The 20,314-nt window shown below is 52.1% G+C and overlaps 1 protein-coding gene across 7 annotated transcripts in view; it reads left to right on the top strand.

Annotated features, from left to right (window-relative positions):
- The window catches only part of SH3KBP1 (SH3 domain containing kinase binding protein 1), a 178,440-nt gene that overhangs the window by 26,519 nt on the left and 131,607 nt on the right, over positions 1 to 20,314 (top strand). The gene's annotated exons all lie outside the window — the stretch shown is intronic.

The raw sequence follows: 20,314 nt of genomic DNA on the forward strand, positions 1-20,314 counted from the left end.
GCTACTCACTGGTTCTGTTTGACTGTGTGACCTGGGAGCCTGCCCCTGCATTTCCCTGCTGCTCACTGGTTCTGTTTGACTGTGTGACCTGGGAGCCTGCCCCTGCATTTCCCTGCTGCTCACTGGTTCTGTTTGACTGTGTGACCTGGGAGCCTATCCCTGCATTTCCCTGCTGCTCACTGGTTCTGTTTGACTGTGTGACCTGGGAGCCTGCCCCTGCATTTCCCTGCTGCTCACTGGTTCTGTTTGACTCTGTGGCCTGGGAGCCTGCCCCTGCATTTCCCTGCTGCTCACTGGTTCTGTTTGACTGTGTGGCCTGGGAGCCTGCCCCTGCATTTCCCTGCTGCTCACTGGTTCTGTTTGACTCTGTGACCTGGGAGCCTGCCCCTGCATTTCCCTGCTGCTCACTGGTTCTGTTTGACTGTGTGACCTGGGAGCCTGCCCCTGCATTTCCCTGCTGCTCACTGGTTCTGTTTGACTGTGTGACCTGGGAGCCTGCCCCTGCATTTCCCTGCTGCTCACTGGTTCTGTTTGACTCTGTGACCTGGGAGCCTGCCCCTGCATTTCCCTGCTGCTCACTGGTTCTGTTTGACTCTGTGACCTGGGAGCCTACCCCTGCATTTCCCTGCTGCTCACTGGTTCTGTTTGACTGTGTGACCTGGGAGCCTGCCCCTGCATTTCCCTGCTGCTCACTGGTTCTGTTTGACTCTGTGACCTGGGAGCCTGCCCCTGCATTTCCCTGCTGCTCACTGGTTCTGTTTGACTGTGTGACCTGGGAGCCTGCCCCTGCATTTCCCTGCTGCTCACTGGTTCTGTTTGACTGTGTGACCTGGGAGCCTGCCCCTGCATTTCCCTGCTGCTCACTGGTTCTGTTTGACTCTGTGACCTAGAGACCTACCTGCCCATTTCTCTGCTGGTCACTGGTTATTTCTGACTGTGTCACCTAGGAACAAAGTGATTATTCTAGAACAATTTCTGTGTCATGGCCTTTGTAGTATTTCCTCATCTTTGTAACTGCTGCTCTCTCCTCCAGAGTGCTTCCTTAGGTTTTAGAGTAGCTTTTTGTGGGTCCTTACTCCTGGCTAAACTCATGGAGAATAATAGTAGTAAAAGTTACCTAAATAAATCATTGCTTTGCATTTTATGTGATGGACTAAATAACTGGCAGTGGTTTTAGCAAAGCCATTCAAAGTTTCAGAAGTATTTTATCTTTACTTTGTTAGTAGTCATCTATGTGTGCCTGCAGAGTTCTTCACATTTGAGATTGGCTGTTAGGACCTCTGGGCCTCCTTGATTTGTCCTTGCAGGCTTAGGCTGTTGGTTTCTGTAAAGCTCCATGAACTTGGCTCTCTCCTGTGGAACAGAGAGCAAGAACTACAATAAATTACATAAGTAGGTTTTATGTTAATCTGTTGCTCCAGCTTTAGAGCATCTTGGGGAGTTTCCCTTTTCCTCCTCCTCCTCCTCCTTCAGACTGTGTGAGCCCTGATGTGTGTTCAGATGTGCACACAGTGAAGTGGTTTGATTTTACTTCAGTAGTGCTGTGTGGGTCGAGGTAATGTGGGGAAATGGATTGGTGGCAAATCTATGGAGCCTGAGCCTGACCAGAGAGCAGGTCAGGGGAGCCTCAGGTGTTCCTGTGGGAACAGAACTGCATCCTGAGCCTTACTTTTGTCTTTGCTAGGGAGAAAGAACAGCTCCATGTCTGTCAGGCATCAGTGGCTGGGAGGCAGTTATAGCTTCAAGGGCAAGGAAGTGGAGAAGGGAAAAGGCTGCTTGGGAACCTCTGCAGATCCACACTTTGGGAGAAGGGGAAGAAATTATTTTGGGATATGCTGGTAATGTTTTTCTGCTTGAACTGTGATGCACTGGGAAGTTGTGTGGGACAAAAGCAGACTTCCTCTAACATTGCTGCTGGCTGATCTTTGAAATCTGCTGCTGGTTTTAGCAGGGGTTGGATTTATTGACCTAAATAAATGTAGCCCAAGGGCAAGGTCCTGCAGCTGGGTGGAGGCAATGCCAGGCACCAATCCAGGCTGGGCAGTCACTGCCTGGAGAGCAGCCCTGAGGAGAGGGACCTGGGGGTGCTGCTGGAGGAGAAGCTCAGCAGGAGCCAGCAGTGTGCACTTGCAGCCCAGAAAGCCAAGCAGAGCCTGGGCTGCAGCAGCAGCAGTGTGGCCAGCAGGGCCAGGGAGGGGATTCTCCCCCTCTGTTGTGCTTTGCTGAGACCCCACCTGGAGTCCTGCATCCAGCTCTGGAGCCCCTGGGCCAAGAGGGCTGTGGAGATGCTGGAGAGTGTCCAGAGCAGGGCCAGGAGGATGCTGAGAGGCTGCAGCAGCTCTGCCGTGAGCACAGCCTGAAAGAGTTGGGGCTGTGCAGGCTGGAGCAGAGGAGGCTCCCAGACTCTGTCCCCTTGTTCTGTCCTTTTCTCTTTCCTGTGACCATTTCAGGCAGAGAAACAGAAAGTGGAATAGAGAATTAGTTGCTGTCCCTGGTTGGTTGTTTTACTCCTTAATCACACAGCTGAAAAGGAGGAGGAAGCAGGTGTGGCTGCAGTGCTGTTTGCTTGCACAGTACACATACAGTTATGTACAGACATGAAAACTTCAACTGCAAATCCCAAAGCCTTGCTTTTATGGCCAGAAACCAAAGTAAATGTGGATGCTGTGGAGTACTTCAGGTGACTTTTGGGTTTTTTTTTCATGCCATTAGGAGGCAGACAGGAGAGTTTTGATGTCATTTTTCTGGTCTTATATGAATAATTTCCTCCTCTGAGCTGATTCTGCAGGTTGCAGCTGTGTTTGTGAGTGTGACAGCATCTGACACAGATTTTGCTGATAGCTGATGGAGAGGTAGGCAGCAGGAAGCTGTGGTGCCACACTTGAGGGTTTTAAGTTACAAAGGCAGTTGTAAGTAGGATTAGGTTGTGTCATCTTTTGCTGCCTGTGGCAGTCTCAGAGCTTGTCTCTGCTCCAGGGGACTTGCCAACGTTGCTAGCAGAACTGGGGAGCTGAATTTACTTTACAATTAGCTAGAATCATAGAATGGTTTGAATTGGAAGGCACCTCCAAAAGCCCAACCTCCCTCCCAGGGAGAGCAGTGTTATTCTTGGCTGTACCTGAGACGATAACTTTGTGGCTCAGTGAATTGTCTGCTTGATTTGGGGTTGGTTTTGATTACTTTGGGTTTGGTTTTTGATACAGCATCACAGAATCAGAATATTCATGGCAGGAATTTGCAGTGTAATGACTGAACTTTTGGGTTAGACATCTGTCTACTTAGGCATGGTGTTTGGATTCTGGGGTTGATGGTGGGCTTGGAAGTGCTAGGTTAACAATTGCACTTGGTGGTCTTCTCCAGAAAATGGTGTGAATGCTGAAGAATCCCCTTCATAAAGAGTCATTGGTCTGAGGAGAGGAAAAAGAGAGTTAAGAAGTCAGAAAAGTTTGGAAGTGATCACTACTCCTTGGGTGCAGTGACCTCTTCTTCACAGGCACAGTTTAGGTCTCTCAGTGGCAGGTGCACATCCCAGCAGCATCTTCTGTGGTAGATGTGAGATGTGGACCCTGGAAGTTGTGGTCCTTTTAGCATAGAATAGAATCAACCAGGTTGGAGGAGACCTCCAATCTCATCCAGTCCAAGCTAGCACCCAGCCCTAGCCAGTCAACCAGACCATGGCACTAAGTGCCCCAGCCAGCCTTGGCTGCAACACCTCCAGCCACAGCCACTCCACCACCTCCCTGGGCAGCCCATTCCAGTGCCAGTCACTCTCTCTGCCAACACCTTCCTCTTGAGGGATGAAAGCCAGAAGTACCAGTTTCTTATGCTGAGTTCTGGGTCTGGCCAGAAACTTGTTAATCCTTGAGGTGGAATACAAGGGAATGTAGTAGGTGAAGGCAACTTTCCAATGGGGATCACCATGTCAAAATGCTGGCTCTCAGCGTTGGCTTCTGCCAGCTGTAATCCAGCATCACTGATGTGTTATGTATTAGTGCTGCTGTTACTGCTCTTACAGTCACAGAATCACAGAACTTTAGAGGCTGGAAGGGACCTCCAGAGATCACCCAGTCCAACCCCCCCTGCCAGAGCAGCATCCCCTAGGGCAGGGCACACAGGAATGCATCCAGGTGGGGTTGGAAAGTCTGCAGGGAAGAAGACTCCACAACCTCTCTGGGCAGCCTGCTCCAGGGCTCTGCCACCCTCACTGCAAAGAAGTTTCTCCTCCTGTTGAGCTGAAACCTTCTCTGTTCCAGTTTGTATCCATTGCTGCTTGGCTTATTGCTGTGCAGCACCCAAAAGAGCTTGGCCTCTGCCCTTGCCACCCACCCCTCAGATAAATATCTGGATAAGATCTCCTCTCAGCCTTCTCTTCTCCAGACTGAACAGCCCCAGGTGAAGGTAAAACTAATCAAATAAAGTCTTTCTCTCTCTCAGCCCAAAATGGTCTTGTACCAGTCAGTGGTCTCTGACCTGTGGTCACTTTCCTCAGGCAGTTGAGCCCAGAGCAGCAGCAGCACTCAGAGCCATCCCAGATGCCCAAGGCACTTGCAGTTGTTTGATTACAAACAATGTCACACCTCAACCTGTTTGTGTGGCTTCAGAGGAGATGGGGGAGCTCCCAGTGAGGTACCTGGAAGCCAGATGAGATTCCCTGGCAGCACCAGAGGCTCTTTCCCAGTCCGTGTTGCTGGCAGCTGGCTGAGGAGGTTGCTGCACTCCCTGCAGCCAGCAGAATGGATCCCGTAGGTTTTGTCGTGGGGGCAGGTGTGGTGTTGGCTGTCCTCTGGTGATCAGTTGGTTGGATGTGTTTTGATGACAGGCTTTGAGAGAAGGATTGCTTGGAGAGGTGTGGGAGTGTGGAGTCTGAGGAAAGAAGGGTTGTTGGTTGGGGCTGCCAGCTCTGGAATGCTTTGTGGGCGACAGCATGGGGATGTTTTATGAACCATGCAGAAGTAAGAGGGGTCTTGAGGAGGAGAATCTAGTCAGAGGTAAAGATAAAACCTCTTTGGAACTCAAAGTGTGGGTTTGGCAGTAGCCTCTAAAAGTAGTTTCAATCAGGTTTGATAGAATTGGCAGGATTTGATGGCAATGGTGTTTCTCCCACCTGATCCTAGGAGGTTGGGAGTCAAAGGAAGATGTTGGTGAGAGGCCTGGAGCAGAGCCCTGTGAGGAGAGGCTGAGGGAGCTGGGGGGGTGCAGCCTGCAGCAGAGGAGGCTCAGGGCAGAGCTCATTGCTGCCTGCAGCTGCCTGCAGGGAGGCTGTAGCCAGGTGGGGTTGGGCTCTGCTGCCAGGCAGCCAGCAGCAGCAGAAGGGGACAGAGGCTGAAGCTGTGCCAGGGGAGGTCTAGGCTGGATGTTGTTAGGAAGTTGTTGTCAGAGAGAGTGCTTGGCACTGGAATGGGCTGCCCAGGGAGGTGGTGGAGTGGCTGTGGCTGGAGGTGTTGCAGCCAAGCCTGGCTGGGGCACTGAGTGCCATGGTCTGGTTGGTTGGGCTGGGGGAGCTTGGAGCTCTCTGCCAGCCTGCTGGATTCTGTGAGTCTGTGATTCTATGACCTTGTACTTTTTCTTGCCTCAAGTTTGTGTTTGGTTATTTATTTGCTTTGGTGGGGTTTGTTTGGTTTGGGATTGTTTTGGTTGTTGTTGGGTTTTGGGTGGGTTTGTTTATTTTCTGTTGTCCTCCCCCACCAGAACCTTTCCAAGCTCCATATGATTTTGTATTTTGGTCTTAACTCATTTTCAGACCTGCTCTGGCCATTGTTTCCCTTCCCTGTTGGAGCATGCTGCTGTGATAAACTCACCTCTGTAGGTAAAACCTGTAGAGGTGCATAGCAGCATTTGCACACAGGTGTAGTGCAAAGTATACTTTGCAGTTCTGCATTGACAGAGTACAGCTGTGTGCCTGCTCCCCCCCACCCCAACAGGACCAAAAACCTCATGCTCAGAGGGCTGGAGCTGCTCTGCTGTGAGCACAGGCTGAAAGAGTTAGGGCTGCTCAGTCAGGAGAGGAGCAGGCTCCCAGGTGACCTTACTGTGGCCTTGCAGTATCTGAAGGGGGCTACAAGAAAGCTGGGGAGGGACTTTTTAGGGTTTCAGATAGTGATAGGACTGGGGGGAATGGAGGAAAGCTGGAAATGGGGAGATTCAGCCTGGATGTTAGGAAGAAGTTCATCATGAGGGTGGTGAGAGCCTGAAATGGGTTGCCTAGGGAAGTGTTGGAAGCCTCATCCCTGGAGGTGTTTGAGGCCAGGCTGGCTGAGGCTGTGGGCAGCCTGCTCTAGTGTGAGGTGTCCCTGCCCATGGCAGGGGGGTTGGAACTGGCTGATCCTGTCTGTATCTGAAGGGGACCTATAGCAAGGCTGGGGAGGGACTATTGACAAGGTCTTGTAATGACAGGACAAGGAGGAATGGGATTGAACTGGCAGAGAGGATTCAAACTAGATGCAAGGAAGAAGTTGTTTGCAGTGAGGGTGGGGAGACACTGGCACAGGTTGAGGGTGGGGAGACACTGGCACAGGTTGCCAGGGAGCTACCAGAGCAGGCTGAGGGAGCTTGGAGCATCTCTGCAACCAGAACAGGCAGAGGGAGCTTGGAGCACCTCTGCTACCAGAGCAGGCAGAGGAAGCTGGGGGTGTTCAGCCTGGAGAAGAGAAGGCTCCAGGAAGACCTAAGAGCAGCCTGCCAGGACCTGCAGGGGCTCCAAGCAGGCTGCAGAGGGACTGTTTGCAAAGGCCTGCAGGGACAGGATGAAAGCAATGGTTTGAGATGAGAGCAGAGCAGATGGAGATTGGATGTGAGGAACAAGTTCTGCAGCAGGAGGCTGCTGCAACACTGCAACAGGTTGCCCAGAGTAGTATTTGAGAGCCCATCCCTAGAGATGCTCAAGGTGAGGCTGGCCAAGGCTCTGAGCAAGCTGCTTTAGTGGAGGATGTCCCTGCTGAGTGCAGAAGCGTTGGGCTAGGTGACCTTTGAGGTCCCTTCCAAGCCCAACCATTCTGTGACCTTTGGAGAAGGTGACAATCACTTCTCCTGTCTGTTTTGGACCCTCTGCTTGGTTGGGTTTTGCTGACTGAAAGGGTTGGGAGAGTACATCCCAGGTAATCAAAGGCTGGGGGAGGCGTCGAGTCCATGTATCTGCTGCTCACAACACCTCTGCTCTGTGAAAGATTCAGTGTGGTGCTGGTTCTTCCAGGGAGCTGGCATTCTCATTGCCACAGGCTGTAGGCTGGCACTGTCAGAAGCCCTGATTCACAGCACCCTTCCAACAGAAACTGCCTCTGAAACCACTTTCACAATCGTGAGGCTTGCTTATGGCTCTCAGTTACAGCCCTTGTTTTGGCTGGTGCACCATAACCAGCTCAGCTAAGCCTTGGTTTCCCTCTGAAACGTGCTCAGGTGAGTGCAGGTGCTCTCACTTGCTGCTGGCCTTTGCTTCTTGAGTGTTAGCACAAAGCAAGTGAGGCTCCTGAAAAGAGCTCTCCTCCTCCTTGGAGCTTGCCTTTGGCCACCCGACTTCACCATCCTCCCCCTCTGCTCCACAGTGGTGAAACCTCACCTGAAGTACTGCATCCAGCTCTGCAACCTCAATTACAGGAGGGGTATGGAGGTGCTGGAAGGTGTCCAGAGAAGGGCCACAAGGATGCTCAGAGGGCTGGAGGTGCTCTGCTATGAGGAGAGACTGAGGGAGTTGGGGCTGTGCAGGCTGGAGCAGAGGAGGCTCCCAGGTGACCTTCTTGTGGCCTTCCTGCATCTGAAGTGGGCTGCAAAAAAGCTGGGGAGGGACTACTTAGGCTGACAGGGAGTGGCAGGAGTGGGGGGAATGGAGCAAAGCTGGAGGTGGGGAGAGTCAGGCTGGATCTTAGGAAGAAGTTTTTCAGCATGAGGGTGGTGAGAGCCTGGAAGAGGTTGCTCAGGGATGTGAGGTGGTGGAAGCCTCATCCCTGGAGGTGTTTAAGGCCAGGCTGGATGGGGCTGTGGCCAGTCTGATCTAGTGTGAGATGTCCCTGCCCGTGGCAGGGCAGTTGGAACCAGAAGATCCTTGTGGTCACTTCCAATCTTGATTGGTTCTATGACTGTACCTTTACTGTTGCTTTTTTGGGGCTTGGCTCCCTCTCCCCAGCCTTTCTTATCATGCTGCCCCCCCAGGGCTCTGCCAGCACATGAACAAGCTCCCCATCTTGCTGCTTGTCACTGTCACATTGTCTGCACTAAGTGCCCATGACCCTGTAAGATATGATTCATCCACTGGCATCAGCTCTGGCCAAATCCCTGACCCAGTGAATGCCTGATAACTGCAGGCAGAAGGTAAGATGCAAATCTGAGTGATTTCGTTGTTCAGAGATTCATAGAATGCCTTAGGTTGGAAGGGAACTTAAAGATCATCTGGTTCCAACCCCCCTGCCATGGACAGGACAGGGACACCTCCCACTGGCCCAGCTTGCTCAAGGTCTCAGGCAGCCAGCAGCAGAACAAGGGGACACAGCCTCAAGCTGTGCCAGGGAAGGTCTAGGCTGGATGTTGTTAGGAAGTTGTTGTCAGAGAGAGTGATTGGCACTGGAATGGGCTGCCCAGGGAGGTGGTGGAGTGGCTGTGCCTGGAGGTGTTGCAGCCAAGCCTGGCTGGGGCACTGAGTGCCATGGTCTGGTTGGTTGGGCAGGGCTGGGGGCTAGGTTGGGCTGTTGGAGCTGGGAGGCCTGGAGCTGCCAAACCAAACTTTAGCTACCTCACAGTGATTTGCTGTGGGGGGTAGAGAGGCATGGTGGAGGGGGGGGGACACTGGGTTTGCTGGCCTGGTTTAAAGGGAGATGTGGGTGAAGCTTTGGCTTGAGGAGGTTCTTGGAGAACTGTGGCTGAGGTGGGCTGTGAACTTCTTTGTGTTTTATATGCATTGTACTGTTTTGTGTAGCTCTGAATAGCCTTTGCATTTAAACTTTCCAACTCTATCCCAATCCTCTGTGTGAGTGCTTGTGTTTTCTGCCTTTACCCCTTCTGGACGAGGTAAAAGAGCATTTGTCTCCCTCTGAGCTGAGACATGAGTGGACTCTGCTCCCCACTGCTTGGGTTTTTAAGGTTCCTGTGTTTCCATCAGAAACCTTTTCTTCCCATTCCCCCTCCCAGCAGCTCTTCTGGGAGTTTCATTTTCTCATGGAGCTGAAACTGGATGTACAAGTTGCAGGCTTGAAGAGTTCCTTTGGGGTTGAAGAGCTCCTTCAGGGCTTCTTTCCTCACGCCTGGAGCCGTGGTGCGTTCGTAACCTGCCTCTCCAGTCTCTGCACCATGCCCTTATGCTGTCAGATTGAAGCTCCATGACACTGAGCCCTCTCAAGAGCAAGATATTTGCTATGGCTGTGTCTGAGAGTGGTTTTTGAAGGCTGGCTGTGTTAGTGGAGCCTCTCTCAGTCATGCCTTTGAGCCTGGGTACTCAGATGAGCCTCTCATATTAGTACCCAGTGTGGGGCAACAGACAGGGAGATGGCACTGGAATTCTAACCACCACCACCATGTGCTTCTGAGTGCTACCAGCTGGATTCTCTCCTAGTGATGTTTTCAGACATTCATAAAGGGAAAACAAGATTTGCAGGGAGAGGCTAAATTGCTCTCTCTTTACTGGATTGTGGTGCTAGCAAACTTGTCTGGAATCCCAGACTTGGTATCCTCTCGTCAGATCTGGCAACAGGCACCAACATTAAAGATAAGTGCTGGCTACAGGCAATTATTTTTAGTTAAGGGGAACTAATATTAGCTGCTTGAGTGGAAAAAAAAGGGAAGCTCACACCATTGGAGCATGATCTGTAGTAGCAGGAGGAGACCTGGGCTTGAATCAGCGTTGTTAGTACTGTGCAGACATTACACTGATAGCAGCAGTGTGCACCATGGCAGCAGAGTGGTTTGGCTTGGAAGGGACACCTCCAAAGGTCACCTAGTCCAGCCCCCCCAGGGGATAGTAGCAACCTGATTCAGAGGAAATACAGAGTGATTAATTACAAGTGATGATTAATTACAGTGTGCCCAGTGTGCTCATGTGCCCAGGTGGCCAAGAGAGCCAATGGAATCCTGGGCTGGAGCAGGACAAGGGAGGTTCTTGTGCCCACCCCTGTGCTCAGCACTGCTCAGGCCACCCCTGGAGTGCTGTGTCCAGCTCTGGGCTCCTCCATTGCAGAGAGCTGCTGAGGTGCTGGAAGGTGTTTGGAGCAGGGCAGCAAGGCTGGGGAGGGGCCTGGAGCACAGCCCTGTGAGGAGAGGCTGAGGGAGCTGGGGGGGTGCAGCCTGCAGCAGAGGAGGCTCAGGGCAGAGCTCATTGCTGCCTGCAGCTGCCTGCAGGGAGGCTGTAGCCAGGTGGGGTTGGGCTCTGCTGCCAGGCAGCCAGCAGCAGAAGAAGGGGACAGAGGCTGAAGCTGTGCCAGGGCAGGTCTAGGCTGGATGTTGTTAGGAAGTTGTTGGCAGAGAGAGTGATTGGCACTGGAATGGGCTGCCCAGGGAGGTGGTGGAGTGGCTGTGGCTGGAGGTGTTGCAGCCAAGCCTGGCTGGGGCACTTAGTGCCATGGTCTGGTTGGTTGGGCAGGGCTGGGTGCTAGGTTGGGCTGTTGGAGCTTGGAGCTCTCTGCCAACCTGCTGGATTCTATGATTCCATGATTTTCTAGGTGTGCAAAGGAAAAAAATCCCATGGCTGTAGTAGTAGGTGATGTTAAGTGGCCACTTAATGTAGTTTTTCTTATCCTCTGCCTGTGTGTGCTTTTGAGTGAGGCCTTACCATGGTGTAAATATGATCTGCAGCAAAACCCCATAGCATGAGGCAATACAAACCCAAATTGTCTTTTGTAAACATTCTGGTTGAGCCAGGAGCTTGCATCTCTTTTGCACTGCCTGTGCTGTTGTAGCTCCATGGTTGAGCCAGGAGCTTGCATCTCTTTTGCACTGCCTGTGCTGTTGTAGTTCATGTTGAGCCAGGAGCTTGCATCTCTTCTGCTCTGCCTGTGTTGTTGTAGCTCCATGGTTGAGCCAGGAGCTTGCATCTCTTCTGCTCTGCCTGTGCTGTTGTAGTTCATGGTTGAGCCAGGAGCTTGCATCTCTTCTGCTCTGCCTGTGCTGTTGTAGTTCATGGTTGAGCCAGGAGCTTGCATCTCTTCTGCTCTGCCTGTGCTGTTGTAGTTCATGGTTGAGCCAGGAGCTTGCATCTCTTCTGCTCTGCCTGTGCTGTTGTAGTTCATGGTTGAGCCAAGAGCTTGCATCTCTTCTGCTCTGCCTGTGCTGTTGTAGTTTCATGTTGAGCCAGGAGCTTGCATCTCTTTTGCACTGCCTGTGCTGTTGTAGTTTCATGTTGAGCCAGGAGCTTGCATCTCTTCTGCTCTGCCTGTGTTGTTGTAGTTCATGGCTGAGCCAGGAGCTTGCATCTCTTCTGCTCTGCCTGTGCTGTTGTAGTTCATGGTTGAGCCAAGAGCTTGCATCTCTTCTGCTCTGCCTGTGCTGTTGTAGTTTCATGTTGAGCCAGGAGCTTGCATCTCTTCTGCACTGCCTGTGCTGTTGTAGTTCCATGGTTGTAAGAGTGTTTGGTGTAACAGATTGCCAGAGCTGCTGCTGTGAAGCAGCTCTACAGTGAAGCTTTGTTTCAGGGCCATCCAGAGCAGGCAAAAAGGCTGGGCCAGTAAAAGCTTGATCAGTTAAAGCAGCTTAGGTGGCTTAATTCAGTCAGTGGTAGGAGCTTCTGCCAGTTCATTACCAGCCATACCTGCCAGGCTTCCTGCCCTAGCCTGCAAGTTGATAGTGTTGTGGGAAAGTCCACTCTGGTTGTAGTTAGCATATACAGCACTTAGTTGAGCTGTAATCTTCTCCTTTCCCCCCCTTCTCCTTTTATATCTTTTTGTTTTCCTTCTCTCCAAGGTATTTGCAGCTACTCCTCTTGGTTCAAGGTAGCTGCTGCTGAGTACAGTTCTTAGCCACCTGCCTCTCTGCCCAGTACATTTTCTCTGTGCTTGCAAGGCAGCAGAGGAGTTTGAGGGTTTCATTTAGTGAGTGGAAGAAACAGAGGATAGAATCATAGAATGGTCTGGGTTGGAAGGGACCTCCAAAGGGCATCCAGTGTGGGTGTGGAGGTGGGGAGATTCAGACTGGACATGAGGAGGAAGTTGTTGAGCAGGAGAGTGGTGAGAGGCTGGCAGGGGTTGCCCAGGGAGGTGGTTGAGGCCCCATGGCTGGAGGTGTTTGAGGCCAGGCTGGCTGAGGCTGTGTGCAGCCTGCTCTAGGGTAGGGTGTCCCTGGGCATGGCAGGGGGTTGGCACTGGCTGCTCCTTGTGCTCCCTTCCAACCCTGACTGATGCCATGATTCAGTCCAACCCCCTGCAGTCATCAGAGACATCTTCCACTAGATCAGGTTGCTCAGTCAAGCTTGACCTTGAAGATCTCCAGGGATGGGGCTTCAGCTACCTCCCTGGGCAACCTGTTGCAGTATTTCAGCACCCTCCTGATGCAGAACTTGTTCCTAGCATCCAGTCTAAATCTGCTCTTCTCTCATTTCAAACCATTGCCCCTTGGCCCTTGACACAGTCCTTCTCCAGCCATAGTTAGGATCCAGACTTTCTTCTCAAGTGACAGGATTGGAGTAATAGCAGATGTGGAAGTTGTGCAAGAGCCTAGAACAGTAGTTAAGATCCCCACCAGCAGTAATTCCACTTCTGTCTTCAGCTGTTAGCAGATGAGACAAGTAGAAAAGAGTGGCTGAAAAGTTGATTTAGTGCTTTTTAAGTGCAAGGGATAGGATCATAGGGTGTTAGGGGTTGGAAGGGACCCAAAGAGAGCATTGAGTCCAACCTCCTGCCAGAGCAGGGCAATCCTGTCTAGCACAGATCACAGAGGAACACATCCAGACAGGCCTGGAAAGGCTCCAGAGGAGACTCCACAGCCTCTTTGGGCAGCCTGTGCCAAGGCTCTGGGACTCTTACAGTGAAGAAGTTCCCCCTTGTGTTGAGCTGGAACCTCCTGTGCTGCAGCTTACACCCATTGCTGCTTGTGCTATCCCAGGCAGCAGTGAGCAGAGCCTGCCCCCCCCTCCTGGCAGCCCTCAGATATACTGATAAACATTGATCCAATCCCCCCTCAGCCTTCTCCTCTCCAGACTGAGCAGCCCCAGGTCCCTCAGCCTCTCCTCATCAGCCATGCCCTCCAGTCCCCTCATCATCCTTGCAGCCCTCCACTGGACCCCCTCCAGCAGATCCCTGTCCCACTTCAAGTGGGGAGCCCCAAACTGAAGGCAGTAGGGTATCCAAAAAGATTCTTTAGGAAGGCTTCTTTAAGCTAGCTCCACTCTCCAGAGCATTGCAGGAAACGTAGCTGGGGCACCAAATGGCCTCTTCAGAAATGTTAGTGAAGCATTTCCGTGCTCTGCAGCAGCCTGAGCTCTGCCAGCAGAAAGCTGAGGCTGTGTTCAGTGCTGTGCTGCCTTGCAGCTCCTCTCTGCTGGCTGCAGATGGGTGCAGAGTGGAAAGCTGTGCAGCAGCCTGTGCTGCTAAGCTGCTCTCCTGCCAGCAGCAAGTGTGCAGCGAGGAAGCACTGAGTCTGATCAGCAAAGCAGCAGAATACAGGCTGCCCAGAGAGGTTGTGGAGTTTGCTGCTCTGAGTCTGATCAGCAAAGCAGCAGAATACAGGCTGCCCAGAGAGGTTGTGGAGTTTGCTGCTCTGAGTCTGATCAGCAAAGCAGCAGAATACAGGCTGCCCAGAGAGGTTGTGGAGTTTGCTGCTCTGGAGGCTTTTCAGAACCTGCCTGGCTGCCTTCCTCTGTGGCCTGCCCTAAGTGCTCCTGCTCTGGCAGGGAGCTTGCACTGGATGAGTTTTGGAGGTCCCTTCCAACCCCTAACGTTCTGTGATTCCTGTGCACCTGCTGCCTGCTTCCAGTCTTTTAGTTCTGTGATGGCAGGGATGGGCACAGCACAAACCTCACAAACTCAAACATCCCTGGCACTGCTGGAAAAAGCCTCCCTCTGACATCTGCCATCCTTCTGTGGCAACCAGACTGTGCCTCCTGGACAGGTGTAGCACTGAAAGGCTCCATCTCTTTGGGGATAAGCACAAGGCTGTACTTTTGTCTTCTGATTACAAGCTCAGTCCCAACAGCCCCTGCTGAGCACAAGCTAGCTGGAGGTAACCACTCTGAGCACGTTTCAGTTACCCAATGGAGTGGTTTCTCTGAAGCAGAAGAGGAGGAGGAAGGAGAAGTGAGAAGGGGAAGGAACAAAGACGAGGAACTCTCACAGGTCACAAGAGCAGAGATAATGCTCTCAGGAGCGTCTGCAAACTTCCCAACCAACCTTTAGAAGCTTCAGCATATCCACAAGTACCATGCTGAAAGGTCAAGCAGACATGGCAGTCACTGCTCACAGAAACACCCAGGCTGGCAAAGCTCCTCAGCATCACCAAGTCCAACCTAGAACCCTACCCTGCAAGATTCACCCTAAATCATATCCCCAAGCACTGCGTCCAAACCACCCTGGACCACATCCAGGGTCCTCTCTGGGCAGCTCAAAACAGTTCCTGTAAAGCAGGAAAGGGTCCTCTAAGGAGTCCTGACTTCAGGGAAGGCAACTGGAGGACAAGAGTGCTTCAGGTGCATCTGTGTTCTGCTCAGGAAAGGGTCCTGTAAGGAGTCCTGACTTCAGGGAAGGCAACTGGAGGACAAGAGTGCTTCAGGTGCATCTGTGTTCTGCTCAGGAAAGGGTCCTGTAAGGAGTCCTGACTTCAGGGAAGGCAACTGGAGGACAAGAGTGCTTCAGGTGTATCTGTGTTCTGCTCAGGAAAGGGTCCTGTAAAGAGTCCTGACTTCAGGGAAGGCAACTGGAGGACAAGAGTGCTTCAGGTGCATCTGTGTTCTGCTCAGGAAAGGGTCCTCTAAAGAGTCCTGACTTCAGGGAAGGCAACTGGAGGACAAGAGTGCTTCAGGTCCATCTGTGTTCTGCTCAGGAAAGGGTCCTGTAAGGAGTCCTGACTTCAGGGAAGGCAACTGGAGGACAAGAGTGCTTCAGGTGCATCTGTGTTCTGCTCAGGAAAGGGTCCTGTAAGGAGTCCTGACTTCAGGGAAGGCAACTGGAGGACAAGAGTGCTTCAGGTGCATCTGTGTTCTGCTCAGGAAAGGGTCCTGTAAGGAGTCCTGACTTCAGGGAAGGCAACTGGAGGACAAGAGTGCTTCAGGTGTATCTGTGTTCTGCTCAGGAAAGGGTCCTGTAAAGAGTCCTGACTTCAGGGAAGGCAACTGGAGGACAAGAGTGCTTCAGGTGCATCTGTGTTCTGCTCAGGAAAGGGTCCTCTAAAGAGTCCTGACTTCAGGGAAGGCAACTGGAGGACAAGAGTGCTTCAGGTCCATCTGTGTTCTGCTCAGGAAAGGGTCCTGTAAGGAGTCCTGACTTCAGGGAAGGCAACTGGAGGACAAGAGTGCTTCAGGTGCATCTGTGTTCTGCTCAGGAAAGGGTCCTGTAAGGAGTCCTGACTTCAGGGAAGGCAACTGGAGGACAAGAGTGCTTCAGGTGCATCTGTGTTCTGCTCAGGAAAGGGTCCTGTAAGGAGTCCTGACTTCAGGGAAGGCAACTGGAGGACAAGAGTGCTTCAGGTGTATCTGTGTTCTGCTCAGGAAAGGGTCCTGTAAAGAGTCCTGACTTCAGGGAAGGCAACTGGAGGACAAGAGTGCTTCAGGTCCATCTGTGTTCTCCTCACCACCACAGTTCTTCAGTGTGAGGGTGCTGAGGCTGTGGAATAGGCTGTCAAGGGAGGCTTTGGATACCTCCTCCCTGGGAGTCTTGACGGCCAGGTTGGATGAGCCTTTAAACAGTTGAGTCTAGTTGAGAGGTGTCCCTGCCCATGGGAAGGAGGATGAAGTAGATATCTAAGGCCTCTTCCAACCTGAGCCATTCCAGGGTTTCCTCCAGTTGGCCTCCTTTAAAACTGCAGCCAACAAAGCAATCAACATCAGTTCCTCTGATTTTGGTTTGGCTTTTTGGGGTTTCACTTTTGGAGGCTACTGAGAGCTTCTGACAAGAGTTACTTTGCATGGCTTTGGCCTGTGGAGTCTGCTGGTGGTGGTTTGCTGCATTAGCCCCCTGGACTTGCTCCAAAGCTCAGCTAGTCTGAGCTCTCTTCAGTTTGCACAGCCTCTTGGCAATAAGCAGATGCATTTCCTTTGGGGTTTGCTTCTTCTTGAGCACACTGAGGTATGACTTTGGGCCTCTGTGTGTGTCTTGAGTCTTCTTGCAGTCGCTGAGCAGCAGCAGCAGCAGCAAACACTCCATGGAGCAATGTTGGCACTTCAAATGGCCTCTCTGTGAAGTCTGTTCCTTGTCTTCTCTTTTGAAAGCTCAGATTTAAAATGTCTGTCAGTGGGAATGAATTCTTATGGCCCAAGGACAAAACTTTTAAGGGCAAATCATTCCAGTCTGTTTTGCTCTGTTCAGGTGGGGGTAGCAGATTAAGGTGCCCAGTTAAGGTGGGGTAGCAGAAGGTAGCCTGCCCTTGCATGCATTACCTTTGCAGAGGTTGTCATTCTGAACTGGCTTTCCCTTTGTGTGGCAAGAGTGGGGCTTAGATCCTCTTCCTTGGCTGCCTCTGAAGATCAGAGTTAGCTGTGGCTGCTGTTTGGGTAGATATGTCCCTTGGAGCCTACTGGAGACATTTCTTGTTCAGGCCACTGAATCTCTGTGCTAGAGAAGCTCGACAGGGCTCTGGGCAACCTGATCTAGTTGAAGGTTGCCCCTGCTGACTGCAGAGGGGGTTGGACTAAATGACATTTTGGAATGGGCTGCCCAGAGAGGTGCTGGAGTCATCATCTCTGGGGGTGTTTTAAAGGAGACTGGATGAGGTGGTCGGTGCTGGCTGCAGAGGAGGCAGCAGTGTGCCCAGGTGGCCAAGAGAGCCAATGGCATCCTGGGTTGCATCAGGAGCAGTGTGGGCAGCAGAATGAGGGAGGTTATTCTGCCCCTGTGCTCAGCACTGCTCAGGCCACCCCTGGAGTGCTGTGTCCAGCTCTGGGCCCCTCCATTGCAGAGAGATGTTGAGGTGCTGGAAGGTGTTTGGAGCAGGGCAGCAAGGCTGGGGAGGAGCCTGGAGCACAGCCCTGTGAGGAGAGGCTGAGGGAGCTGGGGGGGTGCAGCCTGGAGCAGAGGAGGCTCAGGGCAGAGCTCATTGCTGTCTGCAGCTGCCTGCAGGGAGGCTGTAGCCAGGTGGGGTTGGGCTCTGCTGCCAGGCAGCCAGCAGCAGAAGAAGGGGACAGAGGCTGAAGCTGTGCCAGGGCAGGTCTAGGCTGGATGTTGTTAGGAAGTTGTTGTCAGAGAGAGTGATTGGCACTGGAATGGGCTGCCCAGGGAGGTGGTGGAGTGGTTGTGGCTGGAGGTGTTGCAGCCAAGCCTGGCTGGGGCACTTAGTGCCATGGTCTGGTTGGTTGGGCAGGGCTGGGTGCTAGGTTGGGCTGGGGGAGCTTGGAGCTCTCTCCCAGCCTGCTTGATTCTATGATGCTGCTCTTTTCTGTGTGGATGTGTGTACATGACATAGTTCACAAAGAAAATTACCTACTTGCTTTTTAAAACCACAATTAATTTACAGCAGATGAATTGAAATTGCTAAAGCCCAAGGCAGAAGTTCAATTAGTTACTGGCATAGCTTCCACTTGCAGCTGTTATGCAGGAGGTACCTAAGGGAATGTTTGTCTCAATGGATTTAGTCTCTTCTGCTGCATGGATTTATCTTACCAATGCTAAAGAAATAAGAAGGGAATGTTTAGGGAAACCTTTTTTCCCTTAATTCCAGAGGTGATGGTGGGACTTTAAAGCACAGGTTGAGGGTGCTGAGACACTGGCACAGGTTTCCCAGGGAGGTTGTGGAGCACAGAATCACCCAATGTGATCCCCCCTTCCTGATCCCCAGCCCTCAGATATTGATAAACATTGATTAAATCCCCTCTCAGTCTTCTCTTCTCCAGACTAAGCAGCCCCAGGTCCCTCAGCCTCTCCTCATCAGGCAGTGCTCCAGTGCCCTCATCATCCTCATATACTGGAAAGGATGAGGCTAAAAAGGAAGGTAGGAGGGAGAACAACCATGTGTGGTTGTCTGGAGCAGGTTTCTGACTCCCGGGAAGGGGAGAAGAAAGGCAAGGCTCAGAGTGAGGTGCTGCTGGGCAGAGCTTGCAGCTGCTGGGCAGAGCTTGCAGCTGCTGGGCAGAGCTTGCAGCTGCTGGGCAGAGCTTGCAGCTGCTGGGCAGAGCTTGCAGCTGCTGGGCAGAGCTTGCAGCTGCAGGGCTTGCTGCTCCTGCTCCTGTGCAAGAGCTTTTCTCAGCAGCTCAGCAAGATCTGCTCCAAAGGATTTAAGGGTGATGCTTGAGAGAGGTTTTTTTGAGGAGAGAGGTTTTTGGCTTTCTACCTTGGTAGGGCTTCAGGGGGTTTAGTGCATTAAAAAATATGTTCTTTTTTTTTGCTGCTTTTGAGTTATTGTTCAGGATATTGCTCTTAGGATGACAAAGAAAAACCTAAGCCAAAACCCAACCAACCAAAAAGACAAAAGCCCAAAGGAAAAAAAAAAAACAACCAAAGAAGAACAGAAAAAAAAATCAAACCCAAACCAACCCCCCCCAGCCAACTGACAAAAACCCAGACCAAAACAAGCTCCCCCTCAAAAAAATCCTACAGCAAAAGCTTCCTCCTTTGTTTACACTGAATTATTCCTGCCAGATCCTGACTCATGATTTGTATTCCTGATTAAATAGTCCCTTCCCTTCCTGTTCTTGCTCTATTCCTCCTGCTCTGTTGTATTTTTAGGGAGCAATCATATATATATTTGCAACTTAGCAGACAGCCTAAGCTCTCTTGATTTCCCCTTTCAAGTGTCCTCTCCTTTCCACTGATCCTCCCAGCCTTTCACTTCCCCTCCAGCAGGGTGATTAGTCCTCCTTTGCTGCAGCATTGCAGAACTTCAGGTAAGGCCAGCTTAGCTAGGACCTACTATTTAGCCTTTGATTTATGTGCCAACAGACTCTTCTTCTACAAGGCTTTTGCCTTACTCCCTTGCCCTTCCCTCCCTTGCCCTTCCCTCCCTTGCCCTTCCCTCCCTTGCCCTTCCCTCCCTTGCCCTTCCCTCCCTTGCCCTTCCCTCCCTTGCCCTTCCCTCCCTTGCCCTTCCCTCCCTTGCCCTTCCCTCCCTTGCCCTTCCCTCCCTTGCCCTTCCCTCCCTTGCCCTTCCCTCCCTTGCCCTTCCCTCCCTTGCCCTTCCCTCCCTTGCCCTTCCCTCCCGTGCCCTTCCCTCCCTTGCCCTTCCCTCCCTTGCCCTTCCCTCCCTTGCCCTTCCCTCCCTTGCCCTTCCCTCCCTTGCCCTTCCCTCCCTTCCCCTTCCCTCCCTTCCCCCTCCCCTCTCCCCTCTCCCCTTCCCCAGAGGCTCCAGCTTGGTCAGGGAGGCTGAAATCTGTGGGGTCCATAGATTCATAGGATGCTTTAGGTTGGAAGGGACCTTAGTGGTCATCTAGTTCCAGCTCCTCTGCTGTGGGCAGAGACACCTTCAGTGGTGTCAGCCTTTGTCCAGCCTGGCCTTGTACACCTCCAGGGAGAGGACATCCACAACCTCCCTGGGCAGCCTGTGCCAGTGTCCCCACCCTCACTGCAAAGGATTTCTTCCTCATCTGCAGTCCAAATCTGCCCTCCTCAAGCTTCAGTCCATTTCCTCTCCCCGCTTCAAGCCCTGCTGATGTCTCCTATCCAGCTGCTTGTCCATTACAACCCCCAGGTCCCTGTCTGCTGGACTTTCCAGCCACACTTCCCCAGGCCTGAAGTGCTGCATGGGGTTGCTGTGGTCCAAATACAGGACCTGTTGAAGCACATCCAATTGACTGTGTTGGACAAGGCCTTGAGCAGCCTGTTCTAGTGGGAGGTGTCCCTGCCTATGTCCAGGGGTTGGAACTGGATGACCTTTGAGGTTCTTTCTAGCCTGAGCCATTCTGTGACCTCAGCCCATTGACCCAATCTGTCTGAGTCTCTGTAGAGCCTCCCTACCCTCAAGCAGATCCAGACTCCCACCTAACTTGATGCCATCTGCAAAGTTACTGATGGTGCACTCCAAATCCACATCAAGATAAGGATGTTAACCAGAAGTGGTCCTAATCCCAAGCCCTGAGGACCACCACTTGTGGCCAGCTGCCAGCAACTCCATTGACTGCAGCTCTTTGGGTCTGGCTCCCTGGTTTGTGGGCTTTGATTTCTGGAAGAGAAAAAGATCATGAAACAACAAAATGTATCTCCTTTGATGGCACACACAAGAAACCCATCTCCTGAGGCAGCAGATAGAGTATTGACTGCAGTAGTTAATA

The sequence above is a fragment of the Pogoniulus pusillus genome, chromosome 12 (assembly GCF_015220805.1).
Source record: "Pogoniulus pusillus isolate bPogPus1 chromosome 12, bPogPus1.pri, whole genome shotgun sequence".
NCBI classification, from domain to species: domain Eukaryota; kingdom Metazoa; phylum Chordata; class Aves; order Piciformes; family Lybiidae; genus Pogoniulus; species Pogoniulus pusillus.